Below are 21,532 nucleotides of genomic sequence, written 5' to 3' on the forward strand. Positions count from 1 at the left end.
ATGACTATACATGTTTTTATCCCATTCTTCTAGATGTTCCCATTTCACTGAATTGCAAAAAAAAAAAAAAAAGGGGGGGGGGCAAAATCCTTGAACTGAGGTAATTGTCAGATACTTGCTGGATATGTCAGCATTAGTTTTTAAATCAACTTTTTTAGTAAATTTATTGCTTCTTATATAATCAGCAAGATTCGTAGATTCATGTGATGTTCTAAATCAGATAGACCTTGTATTTTGTCTGAAATGTTATAGTAAAGTGCTTCTTGAACATAAAGTGATATCAGATTATTTGAAAAATTAGTTTCTTGTGTGGCTGAAGTTTGCTTCTTTACTATATGAACATGAGTTTGACAGGTAGAAAATGAGAGGGAAGTAAAAATGCCACAGTGGATGCTTAAGGAACTGGATGAACTGAAAATATATTGAATGAACTGTATGATTTGTACCTGTTGCCATCACCATACCACTACCGAATACAGGCTGTGAATGGACTTTTTCATGCATGAATCAAATGAAAACTATTTAAGGAAAAGCATGGGTGACTAACATCTAAGTCAGGGGCCCCTAATCCCCAGTCCGGGGCCTGGCTGCAGCCCATTGGGAACAGGGCTGCTCAAGCAGTAGGCAAGCACTGTGAGCACATGAAGTGGTATTTGTACAAGTGATGCATGCGTGCATGAAACCATCCCTCTCTCTCCCCCACTGCTGCCATTGTTGATCTGCAGAGCTTGGGGACCACTGATCTAAGTGACATCATTATATTGACAATAAAAAAGCCTTCCTTCCTTCCTTCCTTCATCAAATTGATAAACCATTCAACTTATAAACAATTCACTTGGCATTGAACCAGTGGCTAACTGAATTACAGAATTACAGAAGAATCAGAGCAGATTCAATTTCTGTAAATATTTGCACCAACTTCCATCATTATGTGTGAAGAAACCTACTAGTTTGCTATTTTACAGAAAGACAGTAAAAAAAATAAGGAAGAGCATTCAGTAGGAATTTGGACTAGATGACCTATATACTGATAATACCTTCCAACTATTTTATTCTCATGGCTTTCAATATATACTGGTAATACCTTCCAACTATTTTATTCTCTGAGGAGTTTGCCCTAGCATACTGTGGAAGATCCTGGCTGTAGATTAGATCTAATTCATTTGCCAGATGTCTTCTTAATTATGATGAAACTTTTTGATGCTGAGAATGAAAATGGATGTTCCCCAAGTATTGTAGAACAAGAACAGATGGACATTTTTGTGATATCAAATAAGTAATTAGCACCTTCTCAATAAACCAAGATTTAGTAAGAAAGAAGAAGCTACACTTTAATATATATTCACTGGTAAGGGGCAACATACATGTATCCATTTTCCAAGGTTCAATAGCCTAACCCATTTCTCATTTCCATAAACCTGCTTACTCTTAATCTGTGAGAATCCTATTTAGTCCGCTGTAAACTGCTATAAGAAACTGGATATTAATAAATCTTGTTAAAGAAACTCTCAAAATTCTGCTTGGAAGAGGCATTGCCTTCAATTTTAAGCAGATGCCAAAGAAAGCCCAATCATTTTCTATACTATTCTTTAAATTGCATTTACCTGGATATGCATCTTTCTTTTCAGCATAGATTTCTAATGTGGCTTAAATAATCCTTTGCTCTCTTAGTCTGACTTGAAATCTCACCCAGGGGCTAATGAATCATGGCTTTCAATTTGCTGAAAAATACGTATAATGCACACTTTATATATGTTTTTCATTTTTTTCTTTTTCTGCAGCACTAGTGGTTATCCATTACAACAAGTCAAATTCATAATACCAGGATTAAGATTAGGATTAAATCTAACAGAAACTTGGTTCTAAATAATTTTAATAAATATAGATTGATACACATGAATAAAAGAAAAGCAATTTAAGATTTCTCCAAACTACTTGAATAACTTAAAATTTATAACTATTTCTTCATACATTCCCAGTAAAGTACAGTAAATATATGTACGTTTACTCCATGTAAAATGCACGCTTGTTGGAAACAGTTCATTCTTCTCTTAAAAGGGAGAGGAGTTAGAATCAAAATATTGACTTCAGATATAAATACAACAAAGTACATCAAAGCTACTTTTGCCTCATCTTTCCGTCCTTCACAATGTTTTGGGGATGTTTGCAAAATAAAGCTCAAGGGAAAAAAATCAAAGAAAAGTCTTTTAAAATGTAAATCTGCTAGCTGTTTAAAAAGAAGAAAATATGTGGAAATATAAAAAGAAGGAAGACACAAACTAGAAGAAAAGAGAAAAGTGTGTACTTTGCATTGACAGAATGCAAATTCTTAGGTTGTTATCCGGCAGTGAACAGAAAATTCCACTTTTTTTTCTTTTTCTCCCATTTTTTGAAAGTTGAATAAATCAGATAGCCAAGTGGATGCAAAATAAACTATGACAATAGGAACCAATCAAGTGGTATATAAAGTACAAATCCAGTCAAACGTTCCTGCGTATTACTTATGGCAATCATCTGGGATAGATCCTGAGAAATGTAAGCTTTACACAAACAGACAGTAAAACAAAAATTGCCCATCAGGGTCACATGTAAATTAAGAATTTCAAAGATCATACAATTTTGAAAATATGAAATTTTCAGCTTGCTTGTGCAAAAAGCCCCAGGCTTCTATTTGTCACTGCTTTAGTTGTCACTAGTTACAGTAAAATTGGTGTGAGCTGCTGAGCTAAATAGCTAAACTGGAGGATATAGGAATTAGGTCCTCAGGTATGAAAGGGAAGGGAAGGGGAGAGGAGGGAAAGGGTGAAGGGAGGAACAGGGGAGGGTAGAGGAGGGGAGGGGAGAAAAGAAAAGAAAAGAAAAGAGGGGAGAGGAGAGGAGAGATTTTCTTTCTGTTCTGAATCTAGTTTGAACCAATTTCATTGGGTGGCCTGGATCCTATAATTCTCAGAGAAGTAGGAAATCTTCTTTCTGTCCAGTGGCTGCATGCCATGCATGATTTTTATACACCTTAGTCCAGAGGTCCCCAACCTTTTGACACCAGGGACCGGTTCCATGGAGAAAGGTTTTTCCATGGACTGGAGAGGGCGTGGTTTTGTGTGCTGCCTTCATGCCATGGATGGGGCTTTGCTTGTTTGTGTGGACTGGTTACCGACATGCCACGGACCGGTACTGGTCCAGAGACTGGGGGTTGAGGACCCTGTTTTAGTCATGTTCTAGCCTTTTTCTCATAAAAAAGATCCCCAATTATTTCAGTTGCCCGCTTTTGTACATTTCCTAGCATTGCTGTATCTTCTTTTAAACATGGCATCCAAAATTGTACACAGTTTTCCAGATGCAAACATACCATGGAGATAGATGATAGATAGATAGATAGATAGATAGATAGATAGATAGATAGATAGATAGATAGATAGATAGATAGATAGATAGATAGATAGTCAAGACTGCTAACATCGGATGTTAGATAGATAATTGTAGATGTGTAGATAGATAATTCTAAAATTAACTGAATACTTTTGTGATATCAAGTCATTAAAAAGTCCTTCACCCTGGTTGCTAAGGAAACCTTTATATTTAATGGGATCCCTTTGCAGATGCAGGTTCTTTGAAGTGGGGGTTGAAAACATGATATCTGCTAATTCCATACGGTCTTCAAAAACAGGAGGGTTTTAAAAATATTTTTAAAAGAAATGCTATATATTTATTTGTTGACATCTGTGACATTACATGTAATCACTCAGTGTTGCTTGCTGTCTGACTCATAGCATTGGTGAGTGGAAGATATTGCAATAAGGGGAGATTTAAATCTCTACTGGTCAAGAGACAGGTGAGCAAATAAAAAAGCTATGTGAGAATGTTGATATATGGATGTCTAGGGTTGAGTGAAAAAAATTAAGAAGGTGGTCCTGTCCATGTTTACATTTAATCCATCTTCCCAATAGAAGGTTAAACATAGGAGTACATATTACCCATTTCCTGTGGGAAAAGACCAGGGTACTTCATCAAAGTTCTAAGGATCTTTGGTTTTGTCAAAATTGCAGAGTTCAAAAGAACTGGGCAAGATCTGTATTTGGAGCCTGGCTAAAGCACTCAGAAAAACCACAACTTTTTCTGAAGAATAATGCTGATAAACATTCTAAAATATATCAATTTGAGAGCTGTACAACACTAAGAGTAGGGGAAAGAGGTGCCAAAAGCCCAGGCAAATTTGACCATAGAGAAAGAAAATAGAAAATTCTATTCCATTTTTTATTCCAGAAAGTCAGTTTCGGGTAGTGATTAAGGTGTTGGCCTGGAAACCAGGAGACCATGAGTTCTAATCCTGCCAAAGGCATGACAGCCATTTGGGTGAATTTGGGCCAGTCACTCTCCTTCAGCCCAACTCACCTCAGAAGGTTGTTGTGGGGAAAACAGGAAGAGCAAGGAGTATTATGTATGTTCACCCCCTTGAGTTATTTATAAAGTAATAAAAGTAGAATAAAAATATATAATAAATAAAAAAATAATATTCTACTCTAAATTCTGAAAAGAATGAACTTATTAATTATGAATACTCATTACTCATTTTTTTCAGTGATCAATAAATGTACTGCTCATTAAAAATGAATGTTCTGATTCTTATCCCTTTACTCTTTATAATGTAGACAATGAAAATTTGGTCATATTTTTAAAATTAACCTGAAATAGATCTTGATGTAATTAATGGAGGGCTAAAAATAGATACAGATGTCACAAAGTATTAAAAATGTTAGCAATTTAATTGGGAAGTGATTAAAAGATTTGTGAGAGGGTAGAGGTTGCCATATCTTTTGCTTTAAGAGAATTTTAGATTTTATCACATCTGCTGAATAGTCAGGGTCACCTAAACTATACATTCTGGGTAGTCTTTGGAAAAACTGGTTCACAACCTTTCCTTTTCTGAAGTTCTAACAATAATCTTGCTCTTAGGAATGTATTCCACCAAGTAGAAACAAACAAAAACATTTTTTAAAGAAATAACTTTCTAGTCAGGGTGGCACATTTTTGGCCAATCAAGTTAGTCAAAAAAGACTTGTTTTTCTAGCAAGATAACCAGCCAGATGACCTCACTAAGTGACATTCTGTATTGATTTTCACTAAGGGTTAGGTTGGGCAAACATGCAACAAAAAACAATAACACATGTAAAAAATCAGAATTTTGATTTTGTCCCCCCATATGTTTCAGATTCTCCAAAGGGATCTAAAAATGTGTTAACCTTTTTATGAGTTCACCCAAGATAAGTTTCTTGTAGAAACCTGGAGGATGAAACAAAGAGTTGTGGGAAACAGAACACAATTTCTGAGACCTGGAATGCTGTCTGCAAAAATCTAAAGACAATATAGGGCTGGATGTATCAATAATTTGACTCCAGATAGATATTTGCTTGGTTTCTACATTATATTACTACGTTTAACTTTTCATAGTATTTTCAGACTCAGTGGTGAAAGGTGAGTGAAAGTGGTGAAAGATGAATCAGCAAGCAAGAACCATTCTTTTACATATACTGTATATAACATTTTAGAGAAGATTTTAATTAAAGTAACAAAAACTAATACAAAGTAAACTCAGAGAAAAGAAAGTAAATAGACAGTTAAAAGATGCAAAGAGAAAAAAGAAGAAAAGAAGAAGAAAGGAAAGAGTGAAATAAGGAAAAAGAAAACATATGATTAGTACAGTTGGTGATGTCCTTTAAAAAGCTCCACCATGGCTGGGGCATTTAAACCTGTAGGAGGCTTGCAATCTCCTTGTGAAGAGCAGCCATCCAGAGCACATGTGGGCAATCTCTATCCTTTCCTTATCTGGAGAGATTCCGAAGAGCTGTTATATTCACCAATTCTTCAGTCTTTGCTGTGGTCATCATTTTCATTCTCCAAAGAGAGATGTTTAGCTCACTATGCCTTCATCAGAAATCCCCAAGCAAGACCCATTCTTGCTTTTTTAAAAAATTTTTTGTTGACAGTCAATATCTACTATGGTATGCATATCATTTCTGAAACACAGGAGGATATTCAGTATACCTTGCATTTTTAAAAGTTCTTGTGTTGTTATATTTCCCTGGGTAAAGCCAATCTTGAGATTTTACCTGTTTAGGTATTCAGACCAAACTTCTTTTTAACATAGCTTCTAAATAGAACCTGAGTTCAGTAGTTATTAATATAATAGCTTTCTTTCATTAATAAAATAAACAAATTATTTTCACAAATAAAACTATAGCTACAAAACAGCTTCAGTTTTCCAGCACTGTTGCAAGAGACACTAAGTACTGTAATAGCTTCAGAACACAATTGTGTCAAATTGTGCACAGAACTAATAGGAACAGAAATTTGCTAATGAATTGGCTATTTAAGTTTATCCAAAGGAGACAACATCCCATTCTGCATGCCACACTCGCCTGATGCTTGGGGAACAGCAAAAGAAATGCTAGAAAACAGCATGTAAAACACTTTAGATGTGACAAGCACTTTGGTCCCTGCAGAATCAACCCTACCAGCTAGTCACAAGTACAATTCTGTATCTATTTAACCATCCTTATTTAATCTGATATGTCCCCTCGGATGCTTTTGATGACTTAATCAAATGTAAAAGGGAAACCAAATAGCATGTTTTAGAAGTCAAGGGAGTAATGTGAAGTGAAGGGAAGTGGTGGTGGGGAGATACCCAGAACTCATTATACAGCCCAGCTAATAATTTTACAGATTCAAACCTCTTCCACTGAAGTTGATGGGATGATGCTGTTTAGTGTTTCATATAATATTGACTTAGAAAAATTCCTGAACGATTTATTCCAAATCTGGTGACTTTGAAACAGTTGATTTTTTTTTCAAGGTTGTTACTGCCTCCTTCCTAAGACCAAGAGAAAATGACTGGCTCAAGGAGTCCCAGCTGTTTATAGGCCTAAGGTGGGACTAGAACTCATAGTCTCCTCTAGCTTGGCTCCTTAACCACTCATCAAACTGGCTACTGCAGATATTGAACTAGAAAATATTGGGATTTAGGCACAAAGGCAGGCTGGTGATTTTGGAAATAACAACCCTTGTTCTTTCTTTGAGCAGGTTTTGGTGCATTTTGGGGATGAACAACAGCCATTACTGCAAATCGTGCTCCCACCTCAGTCTTACAGTACTTGCTTGCATAACTACATATGCATATTCCATTAAAGAAAAGACAAAGACTGCTATATTTGAGAAGCTTGGGAGCAATGGATAAAAAACACAGATGTAGCCGAACGACATGAAATATGTCTACTGTTTGCAGTAGAAAAATAAAGGAGTAGAAATGCAGGACTTAGAAAACTGGAGGTGGAACATATGGAAAATATAGAACTGAGAAAATAAGTGAAGCAAGGAAAATAAAAATGATGCAGAGTTGACAGTTTGTTGGCTTTGGTAAGATGGTTCCATCTTCCATATTTAATCCAATCTCAAAGGAATAAATTCCATATTTAGCCAGGTCTGGAACAAGTTCTAGACAAAATCGAAGAGGGTACGTACCTAACAAAAAGCTGTCCATACAGGAGCTACTTTGGAAGTTTTTGTATTTTTTAGTGCCACTATCCTTGGTCTCCACTCAGGAGAATCTTGCAAGAATGCCGTTGAGGGGGATGATGGAGCTGCAGTTATAGTAATCTTGGGTGGAGGAAAGAATGATCTTGGGGAAGAAGCATAGCAGATAAGGTGATTTGTGAGACATCTTTGCCTATTTTTATCTGTTTTTCCCTCCTTCTACTGAGCAGCTCTTCATTAACTCCCAAGTTGTTTCTTGTCTCAATTCCAGGTGTTTGTTTCTTCTCTGTATTCCTACCTGTATTCCTACCTGAACAGTTTCTTCTCTGTATTCTTCTCTGTATTCCTACCTGAACAGGGGTAGTCAACCTTGGCTCTTTTATGACTCGTGGACCTCAACTCCCAGAATTCCTGAGCCAGCTGTGCTGGCTCAGGAATTCTGGGAGTTGAAGTCCACGAGTCATAAAAGAGCCAAGGTTGATTACCCCTGTACCTGAACCTTAGATCATCTTGAGAGGGCCAGCTTCAGATGCCTTCACATGCTGAGGTGTAGTGGATTGCTACTCAGACACTGGCCTTTTTGGTGGCTGTCCCATGTAAGGTATGTCCCATGTAATTTTATTCTTCCATGTCTTTTAATAAAAATGCTGCCATGATTTCCCTAGTATTACTACTACTGTATTGATACTTTTTTACATAATTCCTTATTTTTTCTGAGTATTTTATAAAAGTAGTAGGTAGTTAATAGATTGCTTAATGTATATTTTGATTAATTATTATTGTAAATTAGTGTAAACTCTTTTGACTAGTCTATTTAGAACTATTGCTTTTTAAAAAATAAGTCATAGTATAAAAATATTTCAAATCAATAAATCTGGCAAAGCATTCAGTCATCTACAGTCAGCCTTTAGGACATATTTTTTATTTTTTACAAGTTCTAAAGAAACTGGATAAATAAGTAGGTAATAAATAGACAGACAGACAATGGTGTGTGTGTGTGTGCGTGTGTGTGTGTGTGTGAGAGAGAGAGAGAGAGAGAAGGAAAGAAAGAAAGAGAAAGAAAGAAAGAAAGAAAGATAAATAAATAAATAAATAAATAAATAAATAAATAAATAAATAAATAAATAAATAAATAAATAAATAAATAAATAAATAAATAAATAAATAAATAAATAAATAAATAAATAAATAAATAACAATAAGGTTAAACTCAGCCTTGGCTGATTTGTATGTTTCCTGAATATAAATCAAGGGCTGTGATAAGTTTTTTGATAGTGTACTTGGTCCAGGAAAAAGATATGAGTTGAAGACAAAAAAATAATAATGTTGATTTGGCTTACATTCAATTAAATTAAACTAGATTAAATTAACACAGTCAACAGGATTACTCCTCCTATATTTAATGTGTCCTCCTTATTCATAATTATTAATTAATATTAAACATTTAAATCATCATTCCTCTATTAAATATGTAATGTTAAATGAAACAATTCATAAGTCATAATATAGCAACAATATTTGCAAGCATTTCTATGACTGTTCTAAAGACTGTTTTAAAGTAGAACTGTTTATTTTTTTAAGTACAATATAAACAAAGAAAAGTATTAATTTGATACTGGAAGTCATGTTAAATCCTCTGTGGGAAGGAGCAAATATCAGTTTCCATGTCCTGAAATATAGCTGGTGACTGGGAAATAGCTTTAAGTTAGATAAACATATTTTTTTTTCTGGAAATATGGGTTTGCATGTCATTGTCATCATCTCCTTTGACATTTGATGAATGAACTTGTATTTACTGCCACACAGATAAATCTCAGTAACTGAAATGAAAATTGCAGAAAAGTATTTTGCATGTAAATTTGGATTCTCTATTGAAAAGTTCGTTTTTAAGGTAGAAACAAATTAGAGTAACATCCACGAGTATGACAGTTTGTAAAGAACAAGCTTGAAAGGCACAGCTAAGGGATTTGCTCCTGATCTATGAAAAATTAGGAAAGCAGACCAGGGATAGCTTATTTGCTTGGAGGATCTTTACCTGCCTTTCAATTAAGGAGCTAGAGATTGTATGCAAAACAATGAGAAGGTACATAATTCAGGCACTGAAATACTGGATGGTCATAAGTCAAAGGAAACAAGACAAGGAGATCAACAAGAACTAGCTTGCAGGAATCAGGATGTGAGATGACCAGTAAGTAGACTGGAGCTTTTGCTGACAATAAAGACAAAAATTGGTAAGACTTGTCTTTATAAAACTGCAGAAGTAGAAGTAAATTGATTTTGAGATAGATTGAGCGTGGCAGTTGGGGAATGGTGGCAAAGCAGATATGAACTGAAGAGAAAATGTGTTATGTTGCATACATTTTAAGCTTCCATGCTCTTTCTTGCTGTCATGGAATACTATTGTATTGAGAAGGAAAATACTTTTTAATACCGAATATTTTGTTGCTGTTGTTATTGCCAGATCAACAATAAAAGACCGTCACATGACAGATTAATTGATAATTTGATTGTGTGCCATCAAGTTGTTATTAATCTTAGCAATCATATACAATTTCTCCAGAAGGAACTGTCTCCAGTCTGGTACTTCCGGTCTTCCAGGAGACTGTAACTGAGTCCATTCATCTTGCTTCCGATTGCCTTCCTCTTCTCTTTCCTTCAACCCTTTCCAGCATTTTTGATTTCTCAAGGAAGCTGGGCCTTCACATAATGTGTCCAAATTATGAGCCTGTCATTTGTGCCACAAATGTTTATGTTCTATAATCCACTTCTTTGTTTTCTGAATTATGTACCCTGAAGAATCTTTTCAAATACAAAAATTCAAAAGCCTAAATGTTGTTTCTATTCTGCTTCATCAAAATCCTACTTTTGCTTAGTAAAGAACTCAATTGCTCTTATTTTTGTAAGTGTACACGTGTACACTTGTACATGTGGGCATAATATCAATGAAGGCTTCCATTACTACTCTACAAAGTGCTAATGTGCAGCCTATTTCTTAACTGTTGCACCCTTTTCTGTTAATAATTGATCTTGAAAACCAGAAGCTATCCATCACTTTAGTATCTCCAATGCGAATTCTAAGGCTGGTTGCTCTACCTGTTGTCCTTAATTTGGTCTTCTTTTGTTTAATTCCCCCCTCCCATTTTTCCCACTGGTCTCCTTGATTTTCAGGCATTTTGAGATCTTTTGCATTTTCAGTTATAGGAGTTGTATCATCAGCATAGCACATGTTAACGATCTTTCTTCCTCAAGTTTTAAAATCATACTAATCCAATCTCTCTTAACAAATATTTCTCATGTAAATTGAATAAATAAGGGCAGATTATCAAATCTTCTCTCACTCCTCTGCCAATCAGAAGCCAGTCTAATTCCCCATGCTCTGTCCAGTCAGTAGTTTTCTATCGTATATATAGGCTTTCTGTGAAGATACTGAGATATTCTGATAGCTGATAAGTTGCCATCTATATATTGCAGAAATGAAATGTCCTTCTAGAAGATACATGAAGCTATTGTCATACCTCTGCAAAGCCCAAACCATACATTATTTATGGATTGTCTTGTATTTGAAGAAGATGTCTGGATTTATTTATTTTTTTAAGAAAAAAAACATTTTTAAAATCAACAAGTTTTCTTCTCTTGCTCAGTTGTAGACTCTTCTTTGAAGACTATTTTCAAGTGATATCTTCTGTAAAGTTTATGATTTCCCTTTTGATAACTATTTGTCATGCCAAAAAATTTCCTAAAACTATGAATATAACTTCATGGGCTTTTTTATATATTTTGCTCTCTGTACCTTCTACATGTAAAATGTATTTTCTGTAATCTGTATTAACATTAAGCCTATAATGCAGGCAATTATTCCTCATTAATGTGCAGCTATCTGTTAGTGTCAGAATTCATTTACAGATTTTCTGATTCCCGTATCTACTACTTGGAAATTCAGAATAACTGAATGGCAGAGGAAGTGTAAAAAGCATAGACCATGTCTTAATTAGACATCCAATTAGATCCAAATGCACTTTTTCAATTCCTTCAGAATTAAAAAATAATAAGTCAGGAAAATGAGAAACCAGGTTTCAGCACAAGAATAAATTATAGGATTATCAAATGGATCTGGTAAGAAACGGATGAGCACACAGGGAGAAAGATCTATGATACAAATTAAAGTTAGCTATAGCTTAGAAGAAATAACCTGGACCAAAGTCAAAGAAATGAATTGTCATTTTTACACCTCCAGACTACCATTTCAAATGTACAAATCAGGCCCAGTTTGCTTGTATAGAAAAGATGTTTGTCCTATGAGAACAATCAAACTGTGATGATGATGATGATGATGATGATGATGATGATGATGATGACGACGACGATAAAAAGTTTAGGGCCATCTGCTGGATATAAGAATAGAGCTATATGCCATACAATGAAATGTTCCCCAAACCTTGACATCTTGCCTGATCTTTATAACAGGGGTTCCCAATCTGGGGGCAGCGGCCTGGTACATGTGTGCATGCATGCACCCTCCCCACTTGTGCTAGTGCCGCTGCATGGGTGCTAGCAGCATGCGGGGGATGTTAGCGCCTCCTTCAGGATCACGTGGACACTAGCGGCCTGTTTGCTCATGCACATGGGTGCTAGTGCCACCGCTGTGCATGCACCCATTTTGCACTGCCACATGTGCACACGCACATTTCCCTGCTCCTCCCTTTCCTTCTGGGCCGCCAAACTTTATAAGCTGTATTCTGATTTACCATGGATCATATTTTTAAAATCAATAGGTAATTTCCTGAGCTATTAGAGCCTATCGGTTCAGAATGTATATACACAACACATTAATAATTGCTTTGGACTTGACCAGATCATGAATGCCAAGAATAACTGGTTCACTTGGAACAGATTCTAGAGTTTTATGGAAAGAGAAGACCTCACAAAAAATGTCAGAATTGAACTAAGAGATCATGAAGCTTCTGGTGTGATGCATTTTTGGGAGCCCTGCAGAGAAGCAAACTCTGACTATAAATCCCTTACTATTTTCAGTTTCCGTTTTCTCATAAAATGCAAAAGAAAGAAGAAAGGGAAATGAGAAGAGTTAACTTAAGAAGGGTTTCAGGAGGAAAGGTCACCAATGACACTGCTTTATGAGAGTGGGGTTGAATCTCTTATCCTCTGCCTGCAGATGTAAATGTAATTCTTTGAAAAGAACTTCCCTTTCTTAAAAGTGTCGGAATTTAAAGTGCGGAGTTCCAAAATCTCTGTACCTATCTATGTACCTAAGTATAGCAGCTTTCCAGTCAAGAAACCTCAAAAATATTTGAAGTGTTCATTATCTATTTTCATAGATAGTACACAGATAGTACTCATCCTTCATAAAATTGGGGAATAATTTCCTCAAGTCCTTAAAGGTTCTTCTTGCAAAACAGTAGATTCAATCCTCTGTCCATGAGTCTGATACTGGGCAAACATGATCCCGAACAGAAAAGACAAAAAATGAAACACTTAGAAATTTAATCTAAGTATCCCAAAGCTAAAAATATTCCTTAAAAAAAAATCAAAATTTTTAAGAACTCTAATTCAAAACTCTCTTGATCAATGACACTTAAAGTCTTTGAAGATTTCATTCCTTTAGAAGGATTTACTGTGCCTTCAAAGTTCATCCCATTCTGTTGGAAAGTAAAAATATTACATGTATTGTTGGATTTCCAGTGTTAGTAAAGTCTGACACAAAGCTTAAGTTTCTTAAATCTTGCTTTTTGCTACACTGGCCTGAACAGAATGCAATAGTCGCTGAATACCCCAAATCTTGATATACAGTCCTGGTAGAGGGGAAAAAAAACCTTATGATTTGTTCTCAACATGCAAAATACAGGACACAATTCCATGAAAGTGCATTTCTTACACTTCAAATTGTTAAGAAGAGTAATAGCAAATTTATCACGATTCATTAACCATTCATAAAAAGCTTTTCTTATCCCAAGTTCATTTGGCTTTCCTAGGTATGCTTTTCTTTCTTTATTTTTTTAACAAGCTATATACTTCAGTAAGACTGCAGAATAATTTGACTTTCTCTACATCAGAAGATGCTTCAGCGGAATATGCTCTCATCTTCTCACCAATGAGGACTATTGACAATTAGAATTATTTGTGTTTAGTTTACCATTAGTTTAGTCAAAAAGGTACATTTCCTTTTGAGGGGTTCTTGGTGCTCTCTGACTCTGGTTGTTTTCTTGCAGACGTTTCATTCCCAACCCAAGTAACGTCATCAGTATTTACTTAGTTTGGGTAATGAAACATCTGCAAGAAAACAACCAAGCTCAGAGAGCACCAAGGACCCCTCATTTCAACCCTGAGCTACAAATATTCTCCTTTATTGGTACATTTCCTTTTACTTTTATTTGGGGATGGAGAGCACGCTGGGGACTCCAAAACCTTCAGTCATTGTTTTAGCATTCAGGAACTACAAATATGCCAACATAGACTAGTGTGACTTGACGGGCACTAGCTACAATAGTTTCTGAAGGGAATTAGAAGATCTGCTCATAATTTATAGAATTTCTAGAGCATGGATTTCTTAGATATTTTCCTTACCATGTTATCTATTACAGGTTGGCGACCAGAGACCAGTTCCGTGGAGAGAGGTTTTTCTGCAGACTTGAGGGTGCGTGGTTTTGTGTGCTGCCTGCATCTAGCGGATGGGGCTTTGCTTTGTTTGTGCGGACCTGTTGCTGGCATTCCGCGGCCCAATACTGGTCCAGGGACCAGGGGTTAGAGACCCCCAGTCTATTACTCTATTACATCTTCCATTACATTTTGTTCTCTATTGAGGGGCAGATGACATGGATTTTGTAACTTGTTAACTAACATAGTTACTTTGTATTTTAATTTGTCTTATTTTGTCTCTTTCAAAACAATGTTCAGGCTCATTACAGGCTGGAAATGTAGAGATAGCTTTTCACATTCCTAAACTGAAAAGACAAACTGGCTGGAGACTAGCTCCAGATAAGAAAAAGTTTGATAGTACAAATTGGGGTCTGGTTTATCTCTTTCGTGAATGCTAAACAACCTTTTCCCTTACAATTTACACCCCTTCTGGTGTCAGACCTTATTTTAATGAACATGTGTGATTGTATGGGATGTAAATACATAACATGTTTGACTACATGTAACTGATTTCCTATGCAAAGGGGAGGTTACTTTTATTCTGTCTGATCAACTTTCACACTTTATCAGGGTACCCTAATAAACTCCTTTTAAATGATCTTCTGACTCGGTTACTTATTGGGAAGGTAAACCGAGGCAGAACCTAGGGCCAGATTTGGCTATCACTATCTATAAATTTCTACATGCTCTTTAAATATACCATGTTATACTTTTCTTTCCACATTGTATGATTTCTGTATTGCATAACTGCATTTCATAAGTGAATGTAATTCAAAAATCTCAGCCAATCCGTTTGACTGAAGCATCATTTTCTCTTTTAGTTTCCATCAGCATTAAAACGTGATCTTCTACATCATTACTTCTTAATTGGTTGACTTGAACTGAGATTTTTCTTTTTCCCCCTGTGGGGCATGAAGAATTGTTTTCAATTTTATTATTTTGTTGCTATAAATATTTAATTCTATTTTCTGTTTTGCTTTTAGCAGAATTCCTTAAATTAGCAAAGATATATCATTAAGCCTAGGTGCATACATAATTGATGTTAATTTAAAAAATACACTAATAAGTATATTTGCTCATCTTTCATAAGATATATTCTTGAGAAATCCTTGTGAGTATATTAGGCTCATAAATTGTTTGAAAATGAATATGCACATGATGTTTTTTGGCATATTCCATATAACATTATTTGACGCTACTGTATGTATGATGAGATCCTACTACACCTTTTGCATTAACCAGAATATTCTGCTAAAGGTAGTCCTGACGTCTGGCAGCTTTATCAAAAAATAGCTGCTCTCCAGGAACATCAACTTACCAAGTGAGTGTAATGTTTTAATCTATGGCTCCTATATGTCTATGGGGATTCTCAGTCATCCAGGTCATGGTTGTTCCAAAGGTGCTTTTTCTAAAGGCAACCAGACTTTGTTTTTCCTTGAATTCATTTTGCTTCTCATCCAAGAAGCTGAAGAACTGAAGAAGCTTCTTAGATGAGAAGTGAAACATCTCGCCCAATATCCTTTGGGATGTTGCTCCCAGATGCTGTGATTGACTTACATGCCCGAGCACAGTGATTCCACTGGTTATGATTAAACTACGTAGGCAGCTAGAGATAAAAATGTGGAAAATGCTTAATTTGGATTGTTTCAAGTATTGCATGCAAGTCTTATTGACATTTCAGGCAGATTTTTTTTAAGTATTTGAAGCCTCAGTGGAATATCAAGAATAAAATCAGAATGAATTTGTGCAATTAATTTTCCTGTATTTACAAAGAATCTTGGAGGTATTTTGGAGGTCTTGATTAACAAAAAATATTTATAGAGAGTTTGCACAGATCGAACTGGCTAGGCGGATACTACGGTAAATAGGCAGTCCCTCAAGTAACCAGGTCCTAGACCATATACGGATTTATAGGTAACAACCAGTCCCTTGAATCACAGCTGGAAACAAACTGACTCATGAAGCAGAGGTGTTACATGGGAATGAGATCCTTATCCATCCTTTTGGCCTTCCCAAAGGCCTCTGCCAACTGACCTGGGGCCCCAATGAGGGCACATCATTCTAAAGGTGGTTAATGGACTAAGATAAGACCCCACCTTCCCCCTCCTATTAATCTTGCTCCCTTCCCATCTTTGTTAATTTAAACTCAATTCTAGTGTTAGTATTTATTGCTTTAATGTTTTCAATGTTTTATCTTTTTTAATGATTGCAAACTGCCTAGAGTAACCTCCAGGTGCAATGGACAATATACTGTATAAATGTAATAAATACATACTAAGGGATGCTCATGAAGCCTTTGCTACTACATTCTGGATTGCTTGAACACAACCTGCATTACTTTTTTCTGGACCATTTAAGCTTCTGGGAGTTTTTCAAGAGTGGCCTGTAGGAGATGACCAAGCTTAGCCCAAGAGAGGGGGTCAAACAGATCATAAGTCATGAGTCCCTGTGCACCCTCAAGAGATCTAAGTTCAGTCTTTCTTATCTCCCACTCATTTCCCTTGACCGTTAGTTGGTCAGATTCTTATAGAGAGCTTAAGTTTGCAAATAAATCTTTATACTCATTTGAACTGCCTGAATCTCCTGATTTCCTCAGCACTTGACATGGCCCTTGATAACAAAAACTCCTGCTGTGTATGGAGGTTCAGAGCATTCATTTTTCACTTATCTCCAGTTACCAATTTTAATCTTCTGGGCCATATCATATGTTTTTTTTTTACATGCTGGTATCTTGTGCTATCAGAATGACTCTCAGTAGTTCAAAATTTCGGAGCAAAAATCTAGGTTATGTAGGGTGCTCTAGGGAAGACTGGCGATCCAAAACTATTACTGATGCAATTCTTCACATGAGTACATATTTTAGTTTTTCAGAAGTGGTTTGCCATTGCCTCCATCCTAGGACTGAAAGAGATTGACTGGCCCAAGATCACCCAGCTGGCTTTGTGTCTAAAACAGGACTGGAGCTCACAGTCACTTGGTTTCTAATCTGTGCCCTTAACCACTACACTAAACTGGCTTATAGAACAAACTCATCTTTTAATGCAACTTTATATGCAATATAATCCTAAAAGAGCTAAAATAGATAAAACAGAGAGAAATTACACAGGAGACTAGAATATACTTTCTGGTATTCCTAATGGGGATCCATTGATCAGCTGATTATGGATTTGCTCATTTTAATTAGAGTAGTACACTAAGTCTTACAATATTATAGCCAGTTTTCCTTCATCATGCTTTCATTGAAGGGGGAAAGCATTTACCCTATTATCTCCCTAGTGAATAATAGTCTTGAATGTAGAATCATTGCGAGTTCTGCAATCAGCTGTAAGCAGTAAATTACTACAATTGCTACAAGCTCATCCATTTTAATTTTAGAATCTTGCCCGAATATTCAAGCCTTAATGTACATTTGTTGTTGGCTTTGAAAGGAAAAGAAGTCAGACAACCATGGCTTGTAATCTGCAAAACATTAAGGTGATAAAGAAATTCTCTTTGGACACTGAGATTAGCAGTAAATACATTTCATAAATAAATAAATAATAAAAATAAAAACAAATTCATGGAAATCAAGTTTTTGTTCCCTTCATCCTCCTGCTTCTTTCTCCTTATTTTATGGGACTTTGCAATGGTAAGGGACAGTTAAGGTGGTCTATCTATCAAGCAGCAGGGAAATCAGAAGATCTAGGTAGTTCAAATGGGTATAAAAATTATTACAAGCTTAAGCTCTGTACAAGAATCTGAACTACTAACAGTTAAAGCAATTTGGCAGTAAATAAGGAATTCACAGTGGACTGGTCTTAGATCTCTTGTGGGTGCGAAGGGACTCATGACTGATGATGCGTTTGACCCCTCCCTCAGGCTCAGCCTGGTCATCTCCTACACTATCCTTCCAAACAAATAGACCAAACTGTTTTTAGGATGCTCCAGAGACATTTGCCAGTTGGTGGCAGTTTTCATGTGACTGGCTTTGTATATCCATAGAGTGACATGATTGTGTCTAAATGTCACATAAACAGAGGAGGGACACGTCCTTCTCCTCAGGCTGCATAAATTCAGGTCTTGAATTATAAATGAGACATTTGGAACATGGTAGAAGAAAATCCAGTTCAAAGCTATTTTGAAGCTGGGCCCATATAGAGATGCAAAAGTATGAAAAACCACATCATGTACTTGTTCAGTCCTTGCATTTGGTAAGCTGAGGGCAGAAATGTGTATAAAAAGGCCACCACAGCATCACTAGGCACATTTGCCTTTGCCCCCCCCAAACATTAGTTAATTAGATGTGTGTGCCACCGAACAAGAATGAGAGTTGGCATAATTCATAACAATTGTATTAAAGATTACACGATACACATAAAACTAATACAATGTCTAAACAACAAAAAAATAAAAGTAAAATGCAAAGAGAAAAAAAATGAAAAAGAGAAAGAAGTAACTTCACCCTTTGTCCCAGCAAGTATATACAACTTAAATAACTTATCACCATCTCTTAAAACAGAGGTTGCCAACCTTTTGGGCACCAGGGACTGGTTCCATGGAGAAAGGTTTTTCCACAGACTGGAGAGTGCGTGATTTTGTGTGCTGCCTGCATCCCGTGGATGGGGCTTTGCTTATTTGTGCGGACCAGTTGCTGGCATGCTGTGACCCAGTAGTGGTCCACGGACTGGGGGTTGGGGAGCCCTGTCTTAAAATACAATAGTCTCTTTGGTTTGCTCATTCATTCCTGTAATCTGAGCACAAGCTGGGATAGATTGCTTGAGAATGACTCAAGGTGAGTTAGACTACTTCCAGAGCTTAGATCTGCCTCGAAACAAGCTACAAGAAGCAATCTAGCAACTTCTGCACTGCTTTAATTATTACTATTCTTAGAATGATTGCAACATGAGGGATCCTTGGCGCTCTCTGAGCTTGGTTATTTTCTTACATTCGTTTCATTACACAAACTAGATAACATGATAGGTGATTAGCACAGAAGATCACTCTTCACTGAAATGAAAATGCTTTGTGATACATACCCCTCATTTCAATCCTGAGCTACAAATATTCTCCTTTAATGATTGCAACATGTTTCATAGAAAGAATGGATATCATTATAATGAATAAATCACACACAAATGAGTTCGAATACATTTGATGGGTAAGTGTATCTCTGTATGCTTCGCCTTGTATGTATTTTGACCTGAGATTCTGTAACTCATGGATGGTGAAATCTCAAAAACATCTGTTTTTCATGCCTAACTTTTACCTGCTGTTGTAAGAGGAAGTGGGCAATAGTCATGTTCTACTGTCATAAGAAATAAGAGCTGCCCAAAATTCAGCATGCTTTTAATAGGTGTGATCTCTTGAGGTTAACAAAGAGAGAATCGGAATGAAAAATGGACTAATGTTAATAAACTCAGTTTTATGCTTATAATTCAGGGGTCTTCAAACTTGGCCCTTTTATGACTTGAGTTCAACTCCCAAAATTCCTCAGCCAGTGTGCCTGGCTGAGGAATTCTGGGAATTGAAGTCCACAAGTCATAAAAGGGCCAAGTTTGAAGACCCCTGCTATAATTACAACTGGTATTCATTAAAGGCCTGTTCTTAAAAAGGGTGTGAGAATAGTTCTGGGAGGAGTCACAATAATCCCTAAGCATGCAAGAATGATATTTCAAGACAGGTCATTGTACTTTATGAGTGGAAGATCAACTACAGTTTAACTCCACCTGAAAACATTGCAATAAAGACTTTCAGTCCAAATTTAGCTGGACGTTTAGCTAAAATCACATTGAATTTAAATTGCACTTCACATGTTATTTGCAAGAATGAGACAGGAGGGTCAGTTTCTTCTCTTTATTTCTAATGGAGCAATTTAATATGGTGGTCAATATGTTGGACTACAAACCAGGAGGCCTTGAGTTCTAATCTTCTCTTTGGGAAAAAAAACTTGGCCTTAGGAAGGAAGCAAGAACAAATCACTTCTAAAAAACCTTGCCAGGAAAACTTGCCCAGACAGTCTCTGAGAATCAGACACAACTGAACAAGGGGAAAAAAAGATTTATGACCAGGTGAGCAGTGAATATTTTTACATGATTATTTGCAACAGATCAATGCAGTGTTTTTGCCCAATCATGTTCACTGCTTTGATCAGTATATCAACAAAAAAGAGCAAACCAGGAGCCATTTCACCAATATGTACTGTTAATGTTCAAGAATATTGTCAGTCTTGGAGGTGATTTTTTTCCAGCTTTTTTCCTGCTGGACAAATAACTTTTAGTTCCTTCTTTTAGCATAGCAGGAACAGTAGCAGCAGCAATAGCATTATACTGCCCCATATCACTTTAGAGCATTCTCTGGGTGGTTTCCAATGTAGAAGCATTATTTGCATGTTGCCCCCAACAATGTGGATCCTCATTTTACCAACCCTCAGAAGAATGGAAGGCTGAGTCAACCTTGAGCCCCATCAGGATCAAACTCCAGGCTGTGGGCAGAGTTTGCCTGCAATACTGCACTTTAAGCACTGTGCCACCAAGGCTCTCCATAGCCTGGATTTAATTGTTTCTTTTTTTACTTACAGGTTGCTTTCTCTACCAACTTGAATCTAGTAACTTCTGTTTGGGTCCTGATCAAAGTAGATATTATGCAGTTGCCAAAAGAGGGTCATTGAAGAAGAAGCCATGTGCTTCCTTTCCAAATCTAACTAAATTGTAATCCTGTTCACTAGTAGTTCAGGAGGGCAAGTAGGAAGTAGTTTCATCCTTGTCATTTTCCCTGGCAAAACAGCTTATTTGTGGAATGTTAGTATATATTTGTTCAATTGGAGCATTCATCCTTCAGGCATGCTACATGCTACATTTCCCCTACTTTTTACCCCACTGAAATATATTTGGTAGTATTCTATGAAGAAAAATAATTTTAAGGTGTCAACCATGGTTTCCTGTCTTTCCATCATAGACAAATTTCCAGAAACTGGAAATTTCAGCATTAGAAAACTAAGGCATCTCTTTTGAATTGTCATTAGAAAATAAGACAAGCAGAATTTGAGGTGTTACATACTAATCCCCCCCCAATTATCCCTATAATTTCAATTTAAAGATTCAGAAGGATTCCATCTTGCACTGGATTTTCTCAGTTTTCTTACTTGTGGATTTTCTGTAGTGTGGATTTGAATATTGAGATGGGCATTTGCCAGTAATGACTCTTGACTTTCCTACAAAAGAGCTGTGAATTGATAGTCAGCATGACCATCTTGATTTTTTACAGATGCAGCAATATTCTCTTGCATCACATGAACACAGGCTGAAGTGAAACAACTTTTGTGAAAACGTAATTTTTAGCAAGCTTCAAAACCATTTATACAGTCTGTACTACAAGTTGG

The sequence above is a fragment of the Protobothrops mucrosquamatus genome, unplaced genomic scaffold (genome assembly GCF_001527695.2).
Source record: "Protobothrops mucrosquamatus isolate PMUCROS unplaced genomic scaffold, P.Mucros_1.0 scaffold515, whole genome shotgun sequence".
Lineage (NCBI taxonomy): Eukaryota > Metazoa > Chordata > Lepidosauria > Squamata > Viperidae > Protobothrops > Protobothrops mucrosquamatus.